Source organism: Hippocampus guttulatus, chromosome 8, assembly GCF_054856545.1.
Source record: "Hippocampus guttulatus isolate MCC_2025c chromosome 8, RoL_Hgut_1.0, whole genome shotgun sequence".
NCBI lineage: Eukaryota > Metazoa > Chordata > Actinopteri > Syngnathiformes > Syngnathidae > Hippocampus > Hippocampus guttulatus.
In genome coordinates, this window is record NC_141268.1 from 13691792 (window position 1) to 13711363 (window position 19572).

Below are 19572 nucleotides of genomic sequence, written 5' to 3' on the forward strand. Positions count from 1 at the left end.
AGATGATCACATGACATTGCTTGTCCAATCAGTGCTGTGGGAAATTTAGTTCTCTTCGTTGTCAACGTGTGACTGTCGTGATAGTAAGTCGTTCAATTTTTTAAAAAAAAGTATACTTATCCCTTGAAATTGGATTAACTTTTTTCTTGTTTTTAATAAATGCGTTTTTTAAAAGATCTTGGAATTTGTGAAAAAAATATATTTTTCACTTTTGAAGTGTTCGGTGAATGTGCATATGAACTGGTTGGGTTCGGTACCTCGGAGAAAGGTTAAGAACCACTGCTGTAGAGTTTATACTTGAGCTGTTCTGCAACTTTGACACACTCATCAACACAACTACCTTTACATCTTTTTTTTCCCCCGTTTAGGGCACATCGTAGAACATGACGCCAAACAATGACAATAAACCAATTTCATGTGACTTTGGTTGAAGTGGTGAAATGGGTTTGGCAGAATGCAGACGTGACGCTCGGCAATGCTCGGATGGGTTACGGTGGTTATAAAGTTGAGCCGATGGGGACAAATTCTCTGCTTCTTCTCTGCACAATGGTGGCCTTTATGTCGTTTGATCATGTGGTTGATTAATAGTCAATGTTAGTGTATCTTATGGATTACATGGTGATGTGCCAAAGTGTCTACGTCCCAAAGTGTGAGAGACTTTTGGAACTGGGATCTTAAAAGAAACGCACTGAACTCGAAACCTCAATATTGTTGTTTCTCGACCTTTAAATTGTGGTTATTATCCAAGGTTTAAGGCAAAGAACGCCATGTTTAATCTCATTGGATGAGTTGCTTCCCGTATCTCTCTTTGGTCCTTTTAGGTTGTGCTTGTCAACTGTGGACTATTTTTTAACTTTGAAATCAATTCGTGCAACAGCAGCAACATTCCATTTTTAAAAGACTGACTTACATTCATGGAAGAAATTACGAGACCACGTTTGCTTCTCCAGTTTAGTGTTCATTTTAAATGCCTGGTACAAGTCAAGCTACATTTGCTCTTTAGACAAACAAAATGATGACAAATAAAAAAGCTCATGAAGGTTTCTTTGAATTAAAATGTCAAACCATCTTCTATGGTTGAACAAAAATCACGGAAGTGTAAGTTCTTACATCAATAGCTATGGGATTAAACTGCCAAAACGTGCGCTTTTAGGCATTTCATGTTTTATTTTGTGTTCGTCGGTCACATGGTACACCTGTCAGGCAATAAAGTGGACAAGAAATTGAAAAAACAAAGTTTTCTCAAATCTGTTCCATTATTGAAGATGCTAAGCTAATAGCCATGCATTTGGAACATACATGATATTTAACTCATTCAGTACCAGCCAATTCTGAAAAGACGTTTAAAAACGTCTTTGGGAGTGAATGAGTTAATTTCTATTGGATAAAGGCTACGTGTAAGGCAGCACTCACTTAGTCCAGGGCCACATTTTAAAAACCACACTTAAAATTTAAAAACAAAAGGCGCCTTACCCTCAGAGAGAACCACAAAAAGCCAATCAAAGAGAAAAAAAACCCATTATGAAATAACATTTAAACAAAGGGGAAAAAATGAGTCAATATTGCAACCTCAACCACAATCACAATCTGCCATATTTTAAGATACGGGCAAAATGGGTGGGAGGTTTAGCCAACATCCCACAATACCACAAAAGAGACAAATGCCCCCTTTCCCATAAACCACTCAGCTCACTGCGGCTGTCATCACAATTGACACTTTTCCATTGACAAAAGCAAGCACGACAGAGCCTGTAGCATGTTAGCATCTGGATGCCTAAAACCGCTGCTGGTTGCTCAGTGGTCGAGCAGATTTGGCATTTCCAATGCAAGAATTGGCACGACGTGGCTTGAAAGGACAAAAACAGAGTGAGATTTGTGCGCCGTTGCTGGGCCTTGGTTTTGGAAGCTCCCTCGTTATATATACTCCACGGTCTCCACTTTGCTGTAGCAGTCGGCTTTCTTGCTGCCCTGTGTTCCGACAAGGCCCACGTAGGATGCTTCCAAAATGCCCGTCATGCTGTTTTGGTGGGTTCTTTCGACTCGTTTTTAAATTTTATTTATTTATTTATTTTAAGGCAGTGTTGTCAGATTTTTCTGCAGTACAGTGGACCGGCATCTGAGGGTTGCAATTTGTATTTCGTAAATTTTTGATTTTTGTTTTCGCCCGACATACATACCTAAGAATTTCAGCTCCAAACATTGCAATTTTTTTCCTACACAGTACACATCCAGTGTAAAGATGAGGAATGTTTCAATGTGATAATTGATCATTTCAAATATTTGGCATGTCAAATTGACTCAAAATAGGCTATTGCTACACTTCATTACCCTGGGAAGGACTTTGATAAATGAGCTCCGCATTTTCTTTTTTCTTTTTTTTTTTGAACACTGATGAATGCGACATAAATCAAGCACTCATGGCAAAAACAGGACTACTTGGATCTTGGAATTACACAGTGTAAATGGGGATGATGTGGATGACCGTGATGTTTTATAAAACACACAATGTTGTCATTATGTGGAGTCAAGCCTGTGGGCTGCTCGAGGTCTCGAGGTCGATGCCGGGGTCAGCTTCTGTAGCTCCAGGCCTCGTAGTCTGGCCATGGGTCAGGCCTAATTGAGGCATTTGGTAGGCAGCTTTTCATTTAGTATTTAAGTGAAAAGTGAGTCTAACCCCCCCCCCCCCCCCCACACACACACACACACACGCTCACACGCAGTCTGTGGCTCTAGATAGAAGATTAGAAGTGTGTTTTAAAGGACTTGTAGCCAGTGCTGAGCAGAGAACATCCTCAGGCCACAATTGAACACACATTGTGAGCTGCTTTCAATGCACTGGCATGCACAAAAAAAAAAGTAAAAATAAAGCAGCAATTCAAGTGACTTCCAAATCTCTGAAGCCAATTATGCATGCATGACTCTCACAATATCTCTCAAAATAATTCCATGGACAATATGTCATACTGTGCAGAACAAGAAAACATTTGGTGGGTTCTTTCTGCTTATCGGGAGAATAATAAACAAGAAGACAACTGGTGACCAAACTTTGGACATTTTGGATTGAGACGGACGAGTCCGAAAGTCGTCGTGGCTTAAGGGGGTCACTGTTGAAAATCGTAGACGACAACGATTGCCGTGGGGTTAAATAATGACATCCAACACACCCAAAGCGATTTGATCAGACACCAATAAAACAGTCTGAGGAGTTTCAATGCTACAGAGTTTAACCAACAACAGATGCATCCAACTTGACTTTCTACAACTTAAAAGGGGGATCACTTTATGGTTCAGTTGACAATGGCAGATGTCTACAGATACGGAAAATCAACTGCAAATGAAAAATGACCACAGCTCAGGGGCTCTCAAGAGGCGGACTTTTTGTGGGGATCCCAACAGACACGCCAGGGAAACGTATGAGCGCGAGTCTGCGCCCATGTGACACGTCTCAGCCAATGAAATTGTCCATTCTTTGCGGGGAGAGTGAGAGGATGTCTGCGAGGCAAGTTGAGGGTAACCAGGTAATGTTGTGCTCTTTAGTTATAGGCTAGTTATTTTTGCACTAAAGAACGGCGCAACTCCAAATGGTCACACTCAAACCTTTTTACTTTGTTTCATTAGTTTTTGCCCCCTGCCCCCTCCACACCCCAAGTTGGGGACCGAATTATGATAACAGTATATGCTCGACATTTACCTACCTCTAACTTTTAACTCCTCTTTAGAGTCAGTCATCAGCGAGACCCGAGTGTTTCGTCGTAACTTTTGATGTCCCTGCTATCGACATGATGAATATTGACATGGTGATGAAACGATACGACGCTATTCATAAAAAAAAAGTGATGGCGGGACTGCCCAACAGTATAGTGTCAGTGGGGGTGAAGTGGGGAGAAGGTACTTATTAGCAACTTACTCTTACTCATCAATCATGCTGTATTTATAGAGTACAGGCAACATGAAGGACTTCATGTGCAAAAAGCAACACGACGCAAAGCGATTGGACACATCCTCGTGATATCGAGAGCAGACTATTTGGACTTATGCAACTGCGTGGACGGAAACCAGTTTGCTTCACCTTCAGGAGGCAATGAGAGACCAAACGTGTACAGTTATAAGAGATCGACTTGGTCGTTGTTATGGCCGTCGGGTGAACCATCAAGTCACCGTATTCGGGCAGTCTGACGGCACATAGCCTGCAGCCGACTTTCTCACCTGAAGTACTCGACTTGAGGCTGAGCTCACCCAAACCTGTGTTGTCATTCTCTAAAAGTCGCTAAAACAACATCATCCATTTCAGTACAGGCTTAATCTTTCAGCATCCGTGTATCACAGAGGTCAGGCATGCGCATCCATCACTGGCGCAAAGCGGGACGCGCTAACACCCATGTAAGACTTCATCCGCTCACATGGAGCGGCCCTCAAGTGCCGTGCAGTTTTCCTTCCCCTCCTTCAATGTTTCTTTTTTTTTTTTGCCCTGGTCTCAATTAAAGAGGTCCTCAGGAAACCCAACCTCGGCGCTCGTGCTGTCCCAAACAACACCCAAACAGAGAGAGAGAGAGAGAGAGAGAGAGAGAGAGAGAGAGAGAGAAAGCGGGACATCTCACTCATGCTCTGACATGCCCGTCTTTTCTTACACACCGCTGATCCACATTCAAGTTTGAAAGGAAAATTCGGATCAAGCGAAAAACAAGACGACAAGTCAAACTTACCAGATGTCTGATGGGAGTCCAGCGCAGTCTGCCTGCTGGGTTTTTTTTTTCTTTTACAAGGGTGTAAGTCAGAGAAGGAATGAGCGGAGCTTGAATTCAAAAGTTGTGAAGTTTCACTCAAGGCGACGACTGACTTTAGCCTGTTGCATTCCGCCTCCCTCTCCTTTTTTCTCGTCTCGAGCTCTCTCTCTCCCTCTCTCTCTCTTGAAGTCATACTGCGCTTTGATTCACAAACCCTGCCTCTGGTCACGTGATCCAAAACCTCAAATATACAGTGCATTTTTTTGCCAGCCACAGAATGCCCGAAGGAAGGGAGAACGGGGTCCGCAAGGCTTAGGTTTCACTGCGCTGCCCACTCCCTCCACATTTATTTTTTATTTTTTTGGGAGCCTTTGTTCATAGCACGTTTGACTTTTTACCTATATGCCGCATCAGCAAACACTCTTATATTGAATTTGGACTCTAGCTCTTGAGGGGGGCTGTCCAAATATAGTCCGCAGCTGACACTGTCGCACAAATCAAACAGTCATTAGCGAACATGCACACACAAACACACTTGCCAAACAGGGCCGCACACCTTTTGGGGGTATCAGTATCAGCCCATGGACAACTACAGTACACTGTGTTGATGATGCCTTGACTTAAAACCCGCTGGCCAGCAAATGTGGAAGTCCAAAGGGGCCTAGAATCATTCATGAGACACATGGGGCATGATTGAGATGAAAAAAACCCAACTCTCAGATAAATATGCCTGTGTGGGAAAGAGCCATCGTGTCTTGACATAAAAGTCGTGAGATAGATCCCAGATAATAAGATGGGAGTTTGTCAAGCTTCACTCATTTTACATTCACTATTTGATGCCTCCTCACAATGACTTCCTTAATTTAAGTAGATTCAATTGTATTGATATTTGGTGTACATAGAGTCGAGTGTACGTATCGTAAGAATGTGGGAGGAATCCGGAATACACGGAGAACGCAAAGGAAGAACTAGCACATTCCACAAAGAAAGGCCAGAGATGAGATTCAAGTGCGGTACCTGATTTGTGGGGCATCCACGGTCATTAAATTGATTCCCAGCTGAAGTTCGTAATGTTGGGTCGCAGTGTAATATCGTACATCAAAAAATAAAAAAAATCTACATGATTCATAGGTTGTGTGGGTGCTTGATTTCTTTGAACTACTGTACGTATGGGCGATCAGCTCCCATCTTGACAGTCTTTACGCCCCTTGAAAACCAAGAATGAGAGAGGTTGGGCTCTACTGTGGGAAATGCGTGCTCGGAGGATGATCTCGCAGCTAATACCGCGAAAAACGGAACCTCAAAGAATTTTTCTCACTAGGTTGGTTGGCTCCGACTTGAAGGACTGAACATCATCAAGTGGCTATTTGTTGGGAAGTCGTTTTGTTCTAATTCCTCACACTTTCAGGCAAAATTCAAACACTTTCAAATCCTGAAAACCCAACACCATTTTCATGAATTTCAAACCCTTGCGGCAAACCTGCTTTGTACCACATTTGCATAAAATATTCATACGAACGCCAATCCGGTGAGGCTTTCATATGACAAAGAGCATAGAAAAATTGGGTAACGGATGCGCATGAGGTCACAAATTTGAAATTCTATGCAAAATATTCAATACGATGCAAATTGACAGTATAAAAACGCATTGTGGTTATACACAGTCTTGCTATAAATATATTAGCCTGCAAAAGGCAAACTACCATGAGCTCTTTCCCCATCTTGCCAAGCCTGTCTTAATGATCAAACCAGTTACTGCCTGGTACGGAATCAGTAAATGTAGCCCCCATGATGAGATCAAACCTGACCAGTCGGCCTCTCTGGGTCCAGCTACCTGCTTCTTCTTGTCACAGACAAAAGTGTCAGCTCATTTTGGCAACTCCCAACCGCTGCCAGCCCATAAAAACCAATGACATGCAACAGGGGGGCGGGGCATGTACTGTACGTTCTTTAATCTACCTTATAGGCTTTAGAAAGATGTGATCCCAATATCTGTCAATTAAAGAGAATATATTGTTTTCCAATGTTTGTCCTAAGTAAAATCATTCCATACAAAACACTTGAAACGCAATGTCGCTGGCATCGAGTGTTTAGTGCAATAAAACTCAGTTACTTCATTTTATCCGTGTGTGTTCGATGCTCCTCCGAGCACATCCACTGTTGTGAGCGTGGAGGTCACTTCTTCCCAGAGTGCAGAGAGATTAAGCGGAGGTTGCGATGGCCCCACCTCGAGCGCCCCCCCCCCCCGTACGTATTCGTGCTACGCGGAGTTTTGTTTTTTCACGCTTTAGCACAGCGGTGGCGCGTAGACATCAATTTGGGCCCAGAAAAGCGCATGCTGCCTTCTGACACATTGCACAAGCACCTGTTCCATCCTTGAAATTCAAGCTTCCTTTTAGACATCATTATACCTTTGTATGCCTTTGACAAATTGGAGTGCTTTTATACTTGAATGGGATCTGTGCTTAGAGGCAAATGCAAAGCATTTTCTAATAACTGAATCAATTGAATTCAATGTAGTTTGCGTGGGGTGGGGGGCATATTTATTTGTGACAGCCAAAGCGAATCAATTTCAATCATTTGGGGCATTGTAGGCACGCTTTTTTTTTAAAGTGCTCTAATGAATATACAGTATTTTATTGGATCTATTTGATACAAAGAAATAAACATGCTTTCTATCAAAGTGTAAGGCCGTTCTAAAAGTAAAGTGTGCTTTATCTTTTTCACAGATTTCAAGATCATGAACACGTCTCGGAAACTCTCCATGGTCCATGATCCCAAACAACCTCCATTGTCCATGAATCACGTCTCTTGATAAGACCACCTTCATTTAGAACTTACACTACGTGCACTAGGTGTGTCAGAATTCTGAACGGGAGAATCGACGTAAATGAAAAGGCAGCGTGTCCAGACGCTTTAAAAAAAAAAAAGGACTTTCTTGCAAATCGGGCCCTCAATGCTTATTCTCTTGTATCACTGACACAAAGTTGGCCATCGCTAAACTATAACAAACCATCAGGAATTCAGTCATATGGTCCTGTCCTATTCAATGCCGACATAAATGTAAGCCATGTGTGGAGAAATCAATATGTGGCGAGTTTAAACGCAGGCTCAAACGATCTCAAACGTAACACGCGATGGATGGAGGTACAAAATGCACATTTGTCCTACGTCGCGACATAACATAAGGAAAATGGGGCAGCAATGCCAAAGGAGCAGGGGCAGTGCCCCAATTGATCCACCCGATGGCGCTGTTTTTCTTCCTTTCCAACGTGAATTTTATGTTTAATACAGAGTAACGATTGAACTGTAAAATTATGTGCATCCACAAACTTGTATCGTATCCCTAATTGTACAGATTTTTGAGTACTTTTTTTTCATTTTCAAGTTGACACAAACACAATTACGTTAAAAATGAGGGGGGGGGGTTGTAGGGGGGGGGGGGTTAATGAAGAGTTTTGCAAACAGAAAACCGCATTGTCAAAAAAATAATAAATCGCACACCAGAGCTCGAGTGTCTTTGCAACTTTCACTGGTCTTTTGAAACCCTATTTGGGCAATATGTGCGCTTGAATTTATTTGGGGGGGGGGGGGTTATTTTGTTTACAAGTGAGGTTTTTTTTGCCGCATTTGTTGTGCATCACAGGAGAAACATCTTAAGCAAAAATACAACAATAATGCTGTCTTGCTTGTTAGGTACTGATTTTCTCCCAGGTAATACTGCTTCCAGAGGTGCATGTGGACGCTTTTTCATCCAATCAGATTTCCGCCTCTATATGTCAAGTCAAGTCAACTGTATTTATATGCCGCTAAGTCAATCTAATCTGCCAAGGGCCTTTAAAATCAGTAATGCCGGCCGATGTAACTGAAACTATTGTACTTACTGCATTCGCAACGGGACTGTTTCTCTGACCAATCAGATTTCAAATTTGTCCTCACAGGGTAAACTGTAAGTGAGCAACACCTTGGCGACAATACGAATTTCACTGTCCTCTGATAAATAATGATTCTGAGCTGCTCCAAATGATGTACGTACATGGCACAGATGCATTCTGTGAGAGGGTATTGAGGTTTTGCATAGTACTGTACTGATGCTTTTTATAATGCGATGTTACATAGTGGCATTAAAGCCCGCCACTGGAAAAAAGAAAGCATACAATCTATAAGAGAGAGTACAGAAACTTTCATGGTTTTTATTGTATGCATTTAAATTGTGAGTGCCTGTTAGTGTTATTTTATGTGAAAATGCTATAGTGCCAACCTATTTTGGGATGGCTTGAGAAAGTTTTCTTTTTTAAAAACAATGTTTTAAAAATAAACTCTAGCTGCATCGAAATTATAGGAAAAAAGTCATTTTCAATCGAGCCCTTCTCTGTGTATGTTGCGGCCAAGTCCGTGCCATGCCAGAGTGTGTTACTGTGGTTTTTGTCACTCCGCACACAGTTTGCACTGGCGCAGTGACTCTCTCACGACTTGAAAAGAGTCCCGTAATAGATGTCATTTGAGTCTTAAATCTGGAGAATTTATTTACTAAATTGTGGTGAAAACGCATTGCTTATATATACACACGACTGCGCTTTTAAGCGAGCGCATCAGTGCGTGAGGTGTAAGGTTACTACTGTTTGTGTTTCTGTGTCAGTGAAATATGCCAAGAGCGGAGCAGTGTGTTACTCCTGGCCGAGTGTGAAAGCAGCAATTTGTGTATATCTCAATGTTAAACAAAAACAAAAGTTCTGACACAAAGCCACATGTTCATGAGTGCACTCACTTCTGGGATATAAAACACTCAGCATGAGAGGGTTTTGATAAGGATAGTGTCTCAGTTATTAGGGCCTGGACCGCAGCATATAGATCAGGGATGGGCAACTGGCGGCCTGCAAATGACCCCTTCATTAATCCCTCCCCATCATAAGTTTTAAATTTTTATAAATACAAGAAATTTAAAAAAAAGGAAAAAAGGAAAAAAAATCTTGGAAAAAAAAGTGGGGGAAAACCCATCGAAATCTGAATCTGTGTGTGCCACAATGTGAATATGCAGAGCTTTAAGGTTTAGGGTGTAAAAGCATCACTCACTATTAGATGGCCAAATGTTTTTTTTGCGGATTTGGAATGATAGGTAGGACAAATGTATTAATTTTTTTGTGGGGAAAAAAAATTGCACAAAATGAGTTTGTGTAGTTAATGTTGGTTTGATGTTCAACAGTTTTGTGCCGTCCTTGAATGGTCATTTTTATGCAAGAGAACCTTTTGCACTGGAGAAAATAATCACAGTACGTGGTTATTTTGTTGTTGGGTTAGGATTTATACATGTACTGAAAATTTTATTTTGAAAAATGAAATATATTAAATGCAAGTATCCAAGTATTTTGTGCACATTTAAATCTGCAAAATTTTATTGTCATACATCTGGTTAGGAAGTGCCTGGGCGTTACATTGCCCCCCAGTAGCACTGATAAAAAATGGTGGTCTCCCCATCATTTAAGTGGCTCGATGAACAACAAAGTAGAGAGAACAAAGAAATTCAGTAGGAAATGAGAAGAGGAAAAAGAAGGGCGCTTTTAACTTTCTGCAGAACTGGAAAAGGGGCCCTTTTTGGCAGCGTGTAGTGGAGAAACCGCAGAATGGTGCGACGCTAGCGTTAAGGGTTGGAGGAGGCAGAGGGGTGTGCAGAGGACAGGGAAGCAGGGGAGCGTGGAGACAAGGCAGAAAAAAAGAAAGACAGGAGAAAAAGGGGTGGAGGGGCGGGCTTCAGACGGCAGGTTTTAATCAGCAACAGGCTGCTGGTAATGAGATCACTACCCCGCTGCTCTCAGATTGATGTCATGTGAAGCTGTGTGGTGCCCTGAGAGGCATGCCCAGGATGACAGGCAGGCATGACAAGCCTGCTTACCGCCTCGGACACGCGCAAACATACGAGCCACACGACTGGGATACAAAAGGAGGGGTTACATTTGCATTAACATTGGCATATGTGCACCAAGCTGATTATAGTGAATGAAAACAAACAAAATAAATATAACTAGAATTGGGGAAAAAAAACAGTTTCGATAATGAAATAAAAACTAACTGAAACTACAGATTGTTCCTAATACAAACCATGATGACAGTAAAAATGTCCTTTGTTTTCGTCTTTGTCACTTTATGTCATACGTGAGTTTTCAGGGTTCATTTCAAATGTATTTATTTCGGTATTGATGTATGTCCGAACTGAACGAGGAGGGTCAAACAGTCGTTTGAGATTTATAGTTGATTACACAATAATTAGTGCCCCCCCACCCTTTTCCTTTTATTGGGGGGTAGTGGGGATGCAACTCTATGTCTTTCAAAAACCTAAAACTAATACTAAAACTAATAAAAGCTGAAATGCTTTGGCATTACCAAAAACTAATTCAATCTAACTGAATTGAAAAATCAAAACGTGAACACAAAGTAAAAACTAACTACAATTTAAAAAAAAATCCCAAACTAAAAAGTAACACAGGGCACACAGAAAAGACACAAAGAACCTTTAATACATTAAATCTCTCTGCTGTTATTTGCCCCTGTTTTGTTGTTGTTGTTTTTTTACTTCTTCCAAGCAAAAGAGCTGACACAAACATAATCACACCCACACATTTGCCATAAACACTTCTTAGGTCCCAGGGCTCCTTTATGTCTTCTCTTCTTCAAGAACGGCTAAACATGCCTACACACAAAGCACATACTGTACCAGCGGGCGAATGTTGGCGAGACACGCAGGCGAAAAAATAGACTGAAAACGAGGGGGGGACTGCGGGGGAAGGGGGGGGGGGGAACGAGGTAAACGAGGGAGCAAAAAGGAAACTGGTGACACTCTGGGTAGCCATTTTGGGGTTAGCAAGTTTACCTCACATGTTGTGAAATGAAAGGGGTCCTTTCACTGAACACTAGAGGCAAAAATATATATATCACAGTAAATCATATGCACACATGGAAATACAAACAAGCGAAAATGAATATTAAAGCGCCAAAGCATATTTGTTGTTTCTGTGTGGGTGAAAAGGGCGTACATGTGCATCCAATGAACAGTGAATAGCTCTTCCCGTACAAATGTTCCCCAAAATTCAACCATGATGTCACCATGAACCTGTTGTGAACTCAACACTGTCAACTACCATTACCGTCTCATCCCTCCTCCCAACTCCCGCCCCCTGCTTCACCGCACTACTTCTCTGTCCCCATCTTGTTTTCGGCCTTCCGCTCTTCATCTTTCGCCATGCAACATTGTCTGGATGCATTTTTCTTTTCAACACAAACAGGCAGGCGCATGTGCTCCCCCTCCCTTATAACGTTGCCCCCCCCCCCCCCACACCTCCACCACCACCACCACCAAACACACAAATCGCTCACAGCCATTTGGACTGTCTCTACTCTAACAGGGACAGTTTTAATCAGAACAAGCTGGCATATTTTGGCCAGAACCTGCACTTATGGTAATTCAATCAGAACGAGAGGGAAAAAGGGGGGGGGGGTAGTGTAAAGGGGCACACAGAGGGTAGCAGAGTGTGAGACGGGGAAATAAGAAAAACAGAGGGAGGAAAATGGAGACAGTGGGTGGATTGAAGGTTTGAGTGATTAGAGGAGTTTGATCCACATGTGGGAATGATTGTCTCATTACAGCTGATACGTTGAAGTGTTGCTACCTGGGGGACAGACGGTGATTGGAGAGCGCGGAACGTCAAAAATGAGATGATTGGACGAGAGAGAAATCACGACGGGTAATTGGAGGAGAAAGAGATCAAAAGAATTACACTGGTGGTTCCTAACAAGGAATTTTCCAAATTGAGGACTTGGAAATTCGAAAGGCTTCCTCCCTGTAGCTGAAGGCCGTTTCAGCTCGCGCCACATCTCCTCACATAGACAGGAAGCATTTAGAATGGTAGTACGCCATTTTTTTGGGGGTCATGGGTCTATTGTCAGTAATGTGTTAAACAGTGCTCTTATTCTTCACAACAGCACTCAGAAAGTACATGGACAGAACCTCTAAAATCTAGAAAGTTTTTTTTAGAAGGGTTGCATTTTTAGCTTTTTTTTAATTTCGGACATTCTAAAAACTATGCCTCTTCACATGGACCACCAGAAATGAGGGAAAATGCTGCAGTATGCACTCCAGGCCAGTAGCTGAAACTGGAAAGAAACTCGTACATGTACATGTGATATGCTTCTTTCTTTTTTTTATTCCAACAGGATTTACTTTTAAAGATTCATTAGCTCAATTTGGGATGTGGGTGAATTCAGCCACCGTCTGCTTATTTTATTGTCTACATTTTCATGGAATTTAAGAGGCTACTGAGGATTTGTTTGGACTTAGTTTGTTTAGACCAGGGATGTCCAAATCACCTAGGGAACACACTAAGAAAAATAATGACAGTTGATTTGTGAGAATATAAAATAGACGCTGTTGACCTGTTCTTCTACTTCCTCTGACCCGACTCCCAATCGCACCGTTTTGACTTTACAATTTTGTTTGAAACTGCACCTTAAAAACATCTTGACTTCAGTCATAAGTCAAGAAAGCTGCTCGTGAGGGTGGACAGCCATTTTGTTTCCAGTTTTGAGCCAGTTTGTTCGGAAGGAGTCAGATGAGCGACCTGTGTTTTGTTTTTCATGATTTTGTTTGTTGTTTCGTAGGCCGACCTACCTCTAAGTGTAAATAAAATAGCCTTTTGTTTGGACTGCACCCGTTGTAGCCTAGCGCATGTTTCACTGACAGTAGGGCCATTTTAGGGCCTTATCCCCACAAGGGTCACGGGCGTGCTGGAGCCTATCCCAGCCGTCTTCGGGCAGTCGGTGGGGGACACCCTGAACTGGTTGACTGCCAATTGCAGGGCACACATAGACAAACAAGCATTCGCACTCACACCTAGGGACAATTGAAAATGTTGCATTTACCTGCCATGCGTGTTTTTGGAATGTGGGAGGAAACCAGAGTACCCAGAGAAAATCCACGCAGGCACACGGAGAACATGTAAACTCCACACAGGAAGGCTGGAGCCAGAATCGAACCCTGCACCTATGCAATGTGAGGCAGACGTGCTAACCAGTCGATCACCATGGCACCCATTTAAACATACAATGTGTGTAGGTATTTTTGTTGTGTGTTCAGCTTTACAGTAAACTCCTACTCAGGTATCATTAGGGAAAGTTAAACCAAAAACGTAAGTTCTGTGCACCCCATGTAGTTCGTAGGCCGACCTACCTCTAAGTGTAAATAAAATAGCCTTTTGTTTGGACTGCACCCGTTGTAGCCTAGCGCATGTTTCACTGACAGTAGGGCCATTTTCTAACCCGCTTATCCCCACAAGGGTCACAGGCGTGCTGGAGCCTATCCCAGCCGTCTTCGGGCAGTCGGTGGGGGACATGGCATTCCAATATTGCATTTTTGGAATACGAGTTAAGCCGTACAATCCACCCGTTTTTGTCCATCTCAGGGAGCGGCCATTTTGTCACTTGCTGTTGACTGAAAATGACATCACAGTTGGGGCTCAGGTAACAACCAATCATGGCTCTGTCACTTGCTGTTGACTGAAAATGACATCACAGTTGGGGCTCAGGTCACAACCAATCATGGCTCAGCTTCAGAAAACAGGTGAGCCATGATTGATTGTTCCCTAAGCCCTCAGCACCGCACCGTTCTGCACATTAATCATGTTTTTTTCCATGATAACGTTTTAAAGATCGCGAGAAGCCAAAATCGAAAGCACAATTTAAATGTTGATGATTCGTGCAGCCCTGAGAGCCAAAATTATTCAACTTGACCATTATGGTCAGTGGAATACAGGATCATGAAGTCCAATATAAGTAAAAACATAATGGAACTTTATGGCCAGAATTTCCCCCACAGCCACACTGTTTTTGTATCCCCAGGATAATGTAATTTAGAGGCTTTCAGTTTTACACATGACGCAAGACTAAGAAATGTCAGTATCAGGACCGAGACATGACTAGATGTCACTTAAAACACAGCGTGACAGAGTTGAAGTCATCTGCACAAGACTGCAGTGTGATTTATGCTGTAAGGTTAGGTATGAAGTTACAGTGAATGAATAATGGATGGTTGTCCCCAGCAGCTTCACCAAATATTAGAATTCCCTATCACCCTTTCGGGATATAAGTAGATAAATCAAAATGGAGATACAGCAGGGATGTGGCGCTCCCCTCTCGGGATGATGTGACACCTCATCACAAGAGGCTGCCTGTCAACAGATGTCAGCATATTTTAACAACCCAGCGCAAAGTCAGTGCGCCTGCCAGAAAAATGTTTGGGGTTTTTTTCTATTGAGAGCAAACAAGGACATGTATTAGGTGTCACAGTACAGTATTAAATTAGAGTTAGTTTTTTTTTTTTTTTTTAGACATCAGCGTAATGTCCTGATGATAAAGCGGCCTCAAATAAGGTGAAAGAAAATTCAAAATTTTCCACTATTTTATTGTAACCATCTGTTCAATACATTCTCTTCATATTTTCTTCAAGTATGCTATGTATACACTCACAAGTCACAACATCGGGTATGATTGCACAATATAATAAGATCCAATAAAACACCAGATGTTTTTATTGACGCTGTCACAAAGTACGCTTTTTATATTGTTAAATGAATAACTCTCAATGAAAACTGAAAAAACAACATGTATTTGTCACATACTGTTCAGTCATAAAAATGTGTAAAAATTCAATCTTTATATTTTTTTTCACAAATGTCCGAAACAAAAAGACACCTGGAAGGAAAATGGTTCCCAATTTCTGGTTTTATACACTGGGCCTCTTCAGAAAGTGAAATCTCCTAACGTTCATGCCAACTTTCTTGAACCTTTGTGGAAACTGTCATTGTGTCAGAGTGAGCTGAAAAGGTGCATCGTTTTGAACGCAGGAAAAGACAGCACTGCTTAAAATGAACTTGATTTTACTTTGAAGCATCTTTGTGGGGAGCCAGTAAACTTCATGTGTGGCTTGTTGTTGGAAATATTGCTGACATAAAGCATTGCAGATAATAAATTATGTCAGTGTGCTGAACGCTGTATCACCTACAACCAATCTTTTGTGGTAACTCAGGCAAACTCAACATGTACAAACATCTTTGTAACATACATTTCCCATCCAGTACTACTTTTGTTTTTAAAGTTTTATGGCAATACTTAGAAATAATTGGGTAAGATCGCTGACTGGTAGGAACGCAGACACACATGAAACAAGTACAATTACAGTACATGGCACAACATGTATAGGCCATGTGGCACCTCTCAAGCCCTATACTTTGCTGAAACATCAAAGACTGGTGGCCAAGATTTGACTTGCACACAAAGAGCCTCGTGATCTGAAGAATGCTTTTAATGGTCCCTCAGTGGAATAATGGAAAACATATTTCTCCATCATGTCTGATGAACGTTCCTCAGATATGATGGAGAAATATGCAATCCAAGCAACCAAACAATGTAACATCTCTTTAGTCATGACAGGCAAGCAATATAATAAGGTGTCAGTGACATGCAAATAACCTCGGAATGATCACATTTTCATCTGCAATGACACACGCACAGAATATATTGTGACGATAAACCTGAACCAAGCACACACTGACATCTTGTGGGGAGTCGTTTAAATAAGGCACGAGGCCATTTGTGAACAAGCAATGTCTTGTTGTAAGCACGTGGTGGTGATGTTGGTTCACTAATGCATCGAGAAAACCGCAGCGTTGAAGTAACGCAGGCCAAACGTTTTTTGGGCAACCATTGCTATCAATTCTGCCACAGGTTCTGTTTGAGGATGCTATACTTTTTCTAAATGTCATAAAATATTAATGAACATGTTTAATAGATATATGGATGGTTGGATTGGCAGACAATTCCCATGCAGGAAATGAAATTGTACAACCAACCAATTCCAAACAAAAAAAGAAAGATCATTTTAATTTACTCCAAACAGGAAAAACATGATTCATACGTTGCATGTTGGACTCTGGTAAATAAGAGTCTCAAACTTCTACAGTTACATTACTACAATGAGTGCAAAGTTGGAAGTTCAACATTATTGGCAATGATCTATGATGATATATGGATTAATTATGAATAATCCTAATTAGATTTTGTTGTATGTTAAACACCAAACAAATCTGTCTGGGTATCCAGACCCTCTTTATTATCGAAATGCAAACTGTATCAATACTAACATCACATAGGCATTCAAATGGATATGTATTTGATCCGGTGAGGTTTGCTTGTATCTAATTTTACTTCATCTTTCAAACCTATTTTTTTAACGATGACATTCTTAATTGACTTCATCTGTCAAGAATACATTCGAGCGTTTGAGAATAACATCACACTTTGTCATAGCCAGGTCGTAAAACAAAGTGACCCAGATTAAAGCCACACACACCCGCCGCCAAGACTGGCTTTTCATCTTTATTTGATTTTTTTCTCTCTCTCTGGCGACGAAACCCCTATTTTAAGCACGTTGTGTCGTTTTATTTTCGGGGTTTTTTTTTCTTTCTTCTTCTAAAGCTGGTCTCCACAAGCAGTTTGTGACCTACATTCGGGCGGTCCCAGCTAATCTTGGGCTGATAGTTTGGCTGTGTGCAAAACAATCTGCAGAGAGCAGGAACGTGACGAAGGTGGGGGAGGGGGAGGGGAAGTCACGCTGAGCACCGCCTAAAATGCACGTGCCGAGTGTGACGAGGAAAAGATCGCCGAAGCAACGACACACCACTCACTCGCTCAAACTCCTGCGGACTGTTTTAACGCAGACGAATTGTTGAGCAAAATGAGCACGGAAAGAATGTGCGCAGGCTAGAACAGATCAGCATTCACTGCAGTCTCAACACGTTTAGTCTTACAAAAACAGGACCGATGTTTTGATTGTGTGCAAAATGACCCATCATGAACTCTTTACCCGTCTCTCTCCCTATTCATTGTCCTGCTAATGCTAATGTCGCAATTGAAAGCACGGGTGGGAGATTCATTTTCAAAAGAGGGCATAGAAAACCACCAGGTTCTTGTTTAGGCACCAACCTCTTGGAGGATGAGCGTTACATCCGGGCCACTGATGAATGCAAAGTGGCCACCAGTTTAATACACACTTCTGAAATAACAAATGTGCTCAAATTACCTGAGTATTATAGGAGCACCACCAATTTAATCGGAAAATGTTAGCTATTTTGAAAGTCAAAAATCTGAAAGAAAAAAAATCTGCAATTTAAAAAAAATATGTCAAAAATGCACACACTACAACAAAGAAAATGTACTCGTGCATTTTCGCTGTTCCCAGCAGGGCTCGGTCTGCAGCCCTTGCAAACATTGAACTGTAGCCTTTGTCCTAAATGTATACAGTCCCACCTACAGACTTCTGTCAAACGGAAATTCCCTCACCCGGAATAAAAATCTACGCATGAAAATTTCGACTATGATATTACATTAACGATTGATTCATGACAACGGAAGTTCCGGAACCCAGAACCCGGAAGCCATACAGAAGCCTGCAGTAGCGCAAAATCAAGCAAGTCCCGCTCGATACTATGGAAAACTGTGGCCACGCTGCTATTTACTCTCATTGGATTCAAAACGGCGACATGTAAGTGACTCTATTGGCATGAGTTTTACTGGAATCGCAAATGATTTTCTATTTCATTCATATACAGTACATTTAAGTCCTGTAGATCGTGGCATCCAAACGAAGAGCAACGGTAATGGCTGTGGAAGAGAGAGTGGAATGCATCCGATTAGCTGCCCAGAGTAAATTGCTCGTGGCTCGACATACAGTCGAGTAAACGAACATTTCCTGGAATGCTTTACCTGTTATTGTGCGAAAAGCCTTCTTCTAACTGGACTACTAATTAGAGAGAAGGCGAGTTCCATAGTGCTAACAATGGACATAGAGGACTTCGAAGTTCGTTGCCTGACATCCACTGAGCAAATGCTGTCTTGTGTGATGATCAAGGGGAGGTAAAGTTAGAGACAGTGAGTGAGTGGAAACAAGCCACCAAGTCTGTTACTCGTCTCATTTTGTAGCAAATAGTCCTAATTTTGTGATGCGTCTTGTGATACTGTATTTTGTTCATATACCTGTACTGTATGCTGCAGTTATTGTGTTACCAACACTTTTTGGACCTTTTTTTGCTTGTGTTGTTACACATGTATTTTGTTAACATACTTGTATGTTCATAAAGAACATGTACCATAGTCGTTTCCCACAAAAGGAAATTCTGTTAACTCATTCAGTACCAGCCAATTCTAGACCAAGTCTGAAAAGACGTTTAAAAATGTCTTTGGGAGTGAATGAGTTAACAGGAAAGATTGGACAACGCAAATATGATTCCTTAGTAGAGAATATTTACCTGTATTTTGTCATATTGACTATTTTGCTTAAGGACCAGAGTGACTCTATCTGCCCGAGACAAATCCGTTGTGTGTTTTAAAATCCTTGGCATAATATCGGATTCCAATTTTCCGACTCGCTAAATTTGATAATTTCCCGCGACGCACTCGGTGATCTCTCACAACACACATTAACACAAGCTGTTAGGAATCACTGCCCGAGTGTGAAAAGAGGCTCCTACCGCACTTCCCTCCAACAACAGATGGAGTATTTCACACCGAGTGGGATATCTTACCAGCTCTCGCTCGCATCACCCCCCACCTATCTACGAGTTCAGGCGGCTTATTTGCATAAAATGTGTGTCAGTAGGGCAGGACTGGCTCACATGTCATGCGCACATGCAGCAGGGCTTTGAGCAGCATTCCAATGTGCAAACAGCCCAATGAGCCATCTCCAAGCTGGGGGCCTCAGCCAATGAGAAGCTGAGCATGAGTGGACCAGAGTGGGGGCGTGAGGAGG

The 19572-nt window shown here is 41.9% G+C and overlaps 1 protein-coding gene across 2 annotated transcripts in view; it reads right to left on the reverse strand.

Annotated features, from left to right (window-relative positions):
• The window catches only part of LOC147201279 (retinoic acid receptor gamma-A-like), a 33542-nt gene extending 28701 nt beyond the window's left edge, over positions 1-4841 (reverse strand). For both annotated transcript variants that reach the window (XM_086118220.1, XM_086118218.1), the window contains exon 1: positions 4704-4841. The gene's annotated coding sequence lies outside the window, so the exon portion shown is untranslated. The remainder of the gene's footprint in view (positions 1-4703) is intronic.
• Between the last annotated feature and the right edge of the window lie 14731 nt (positions 4842-19572).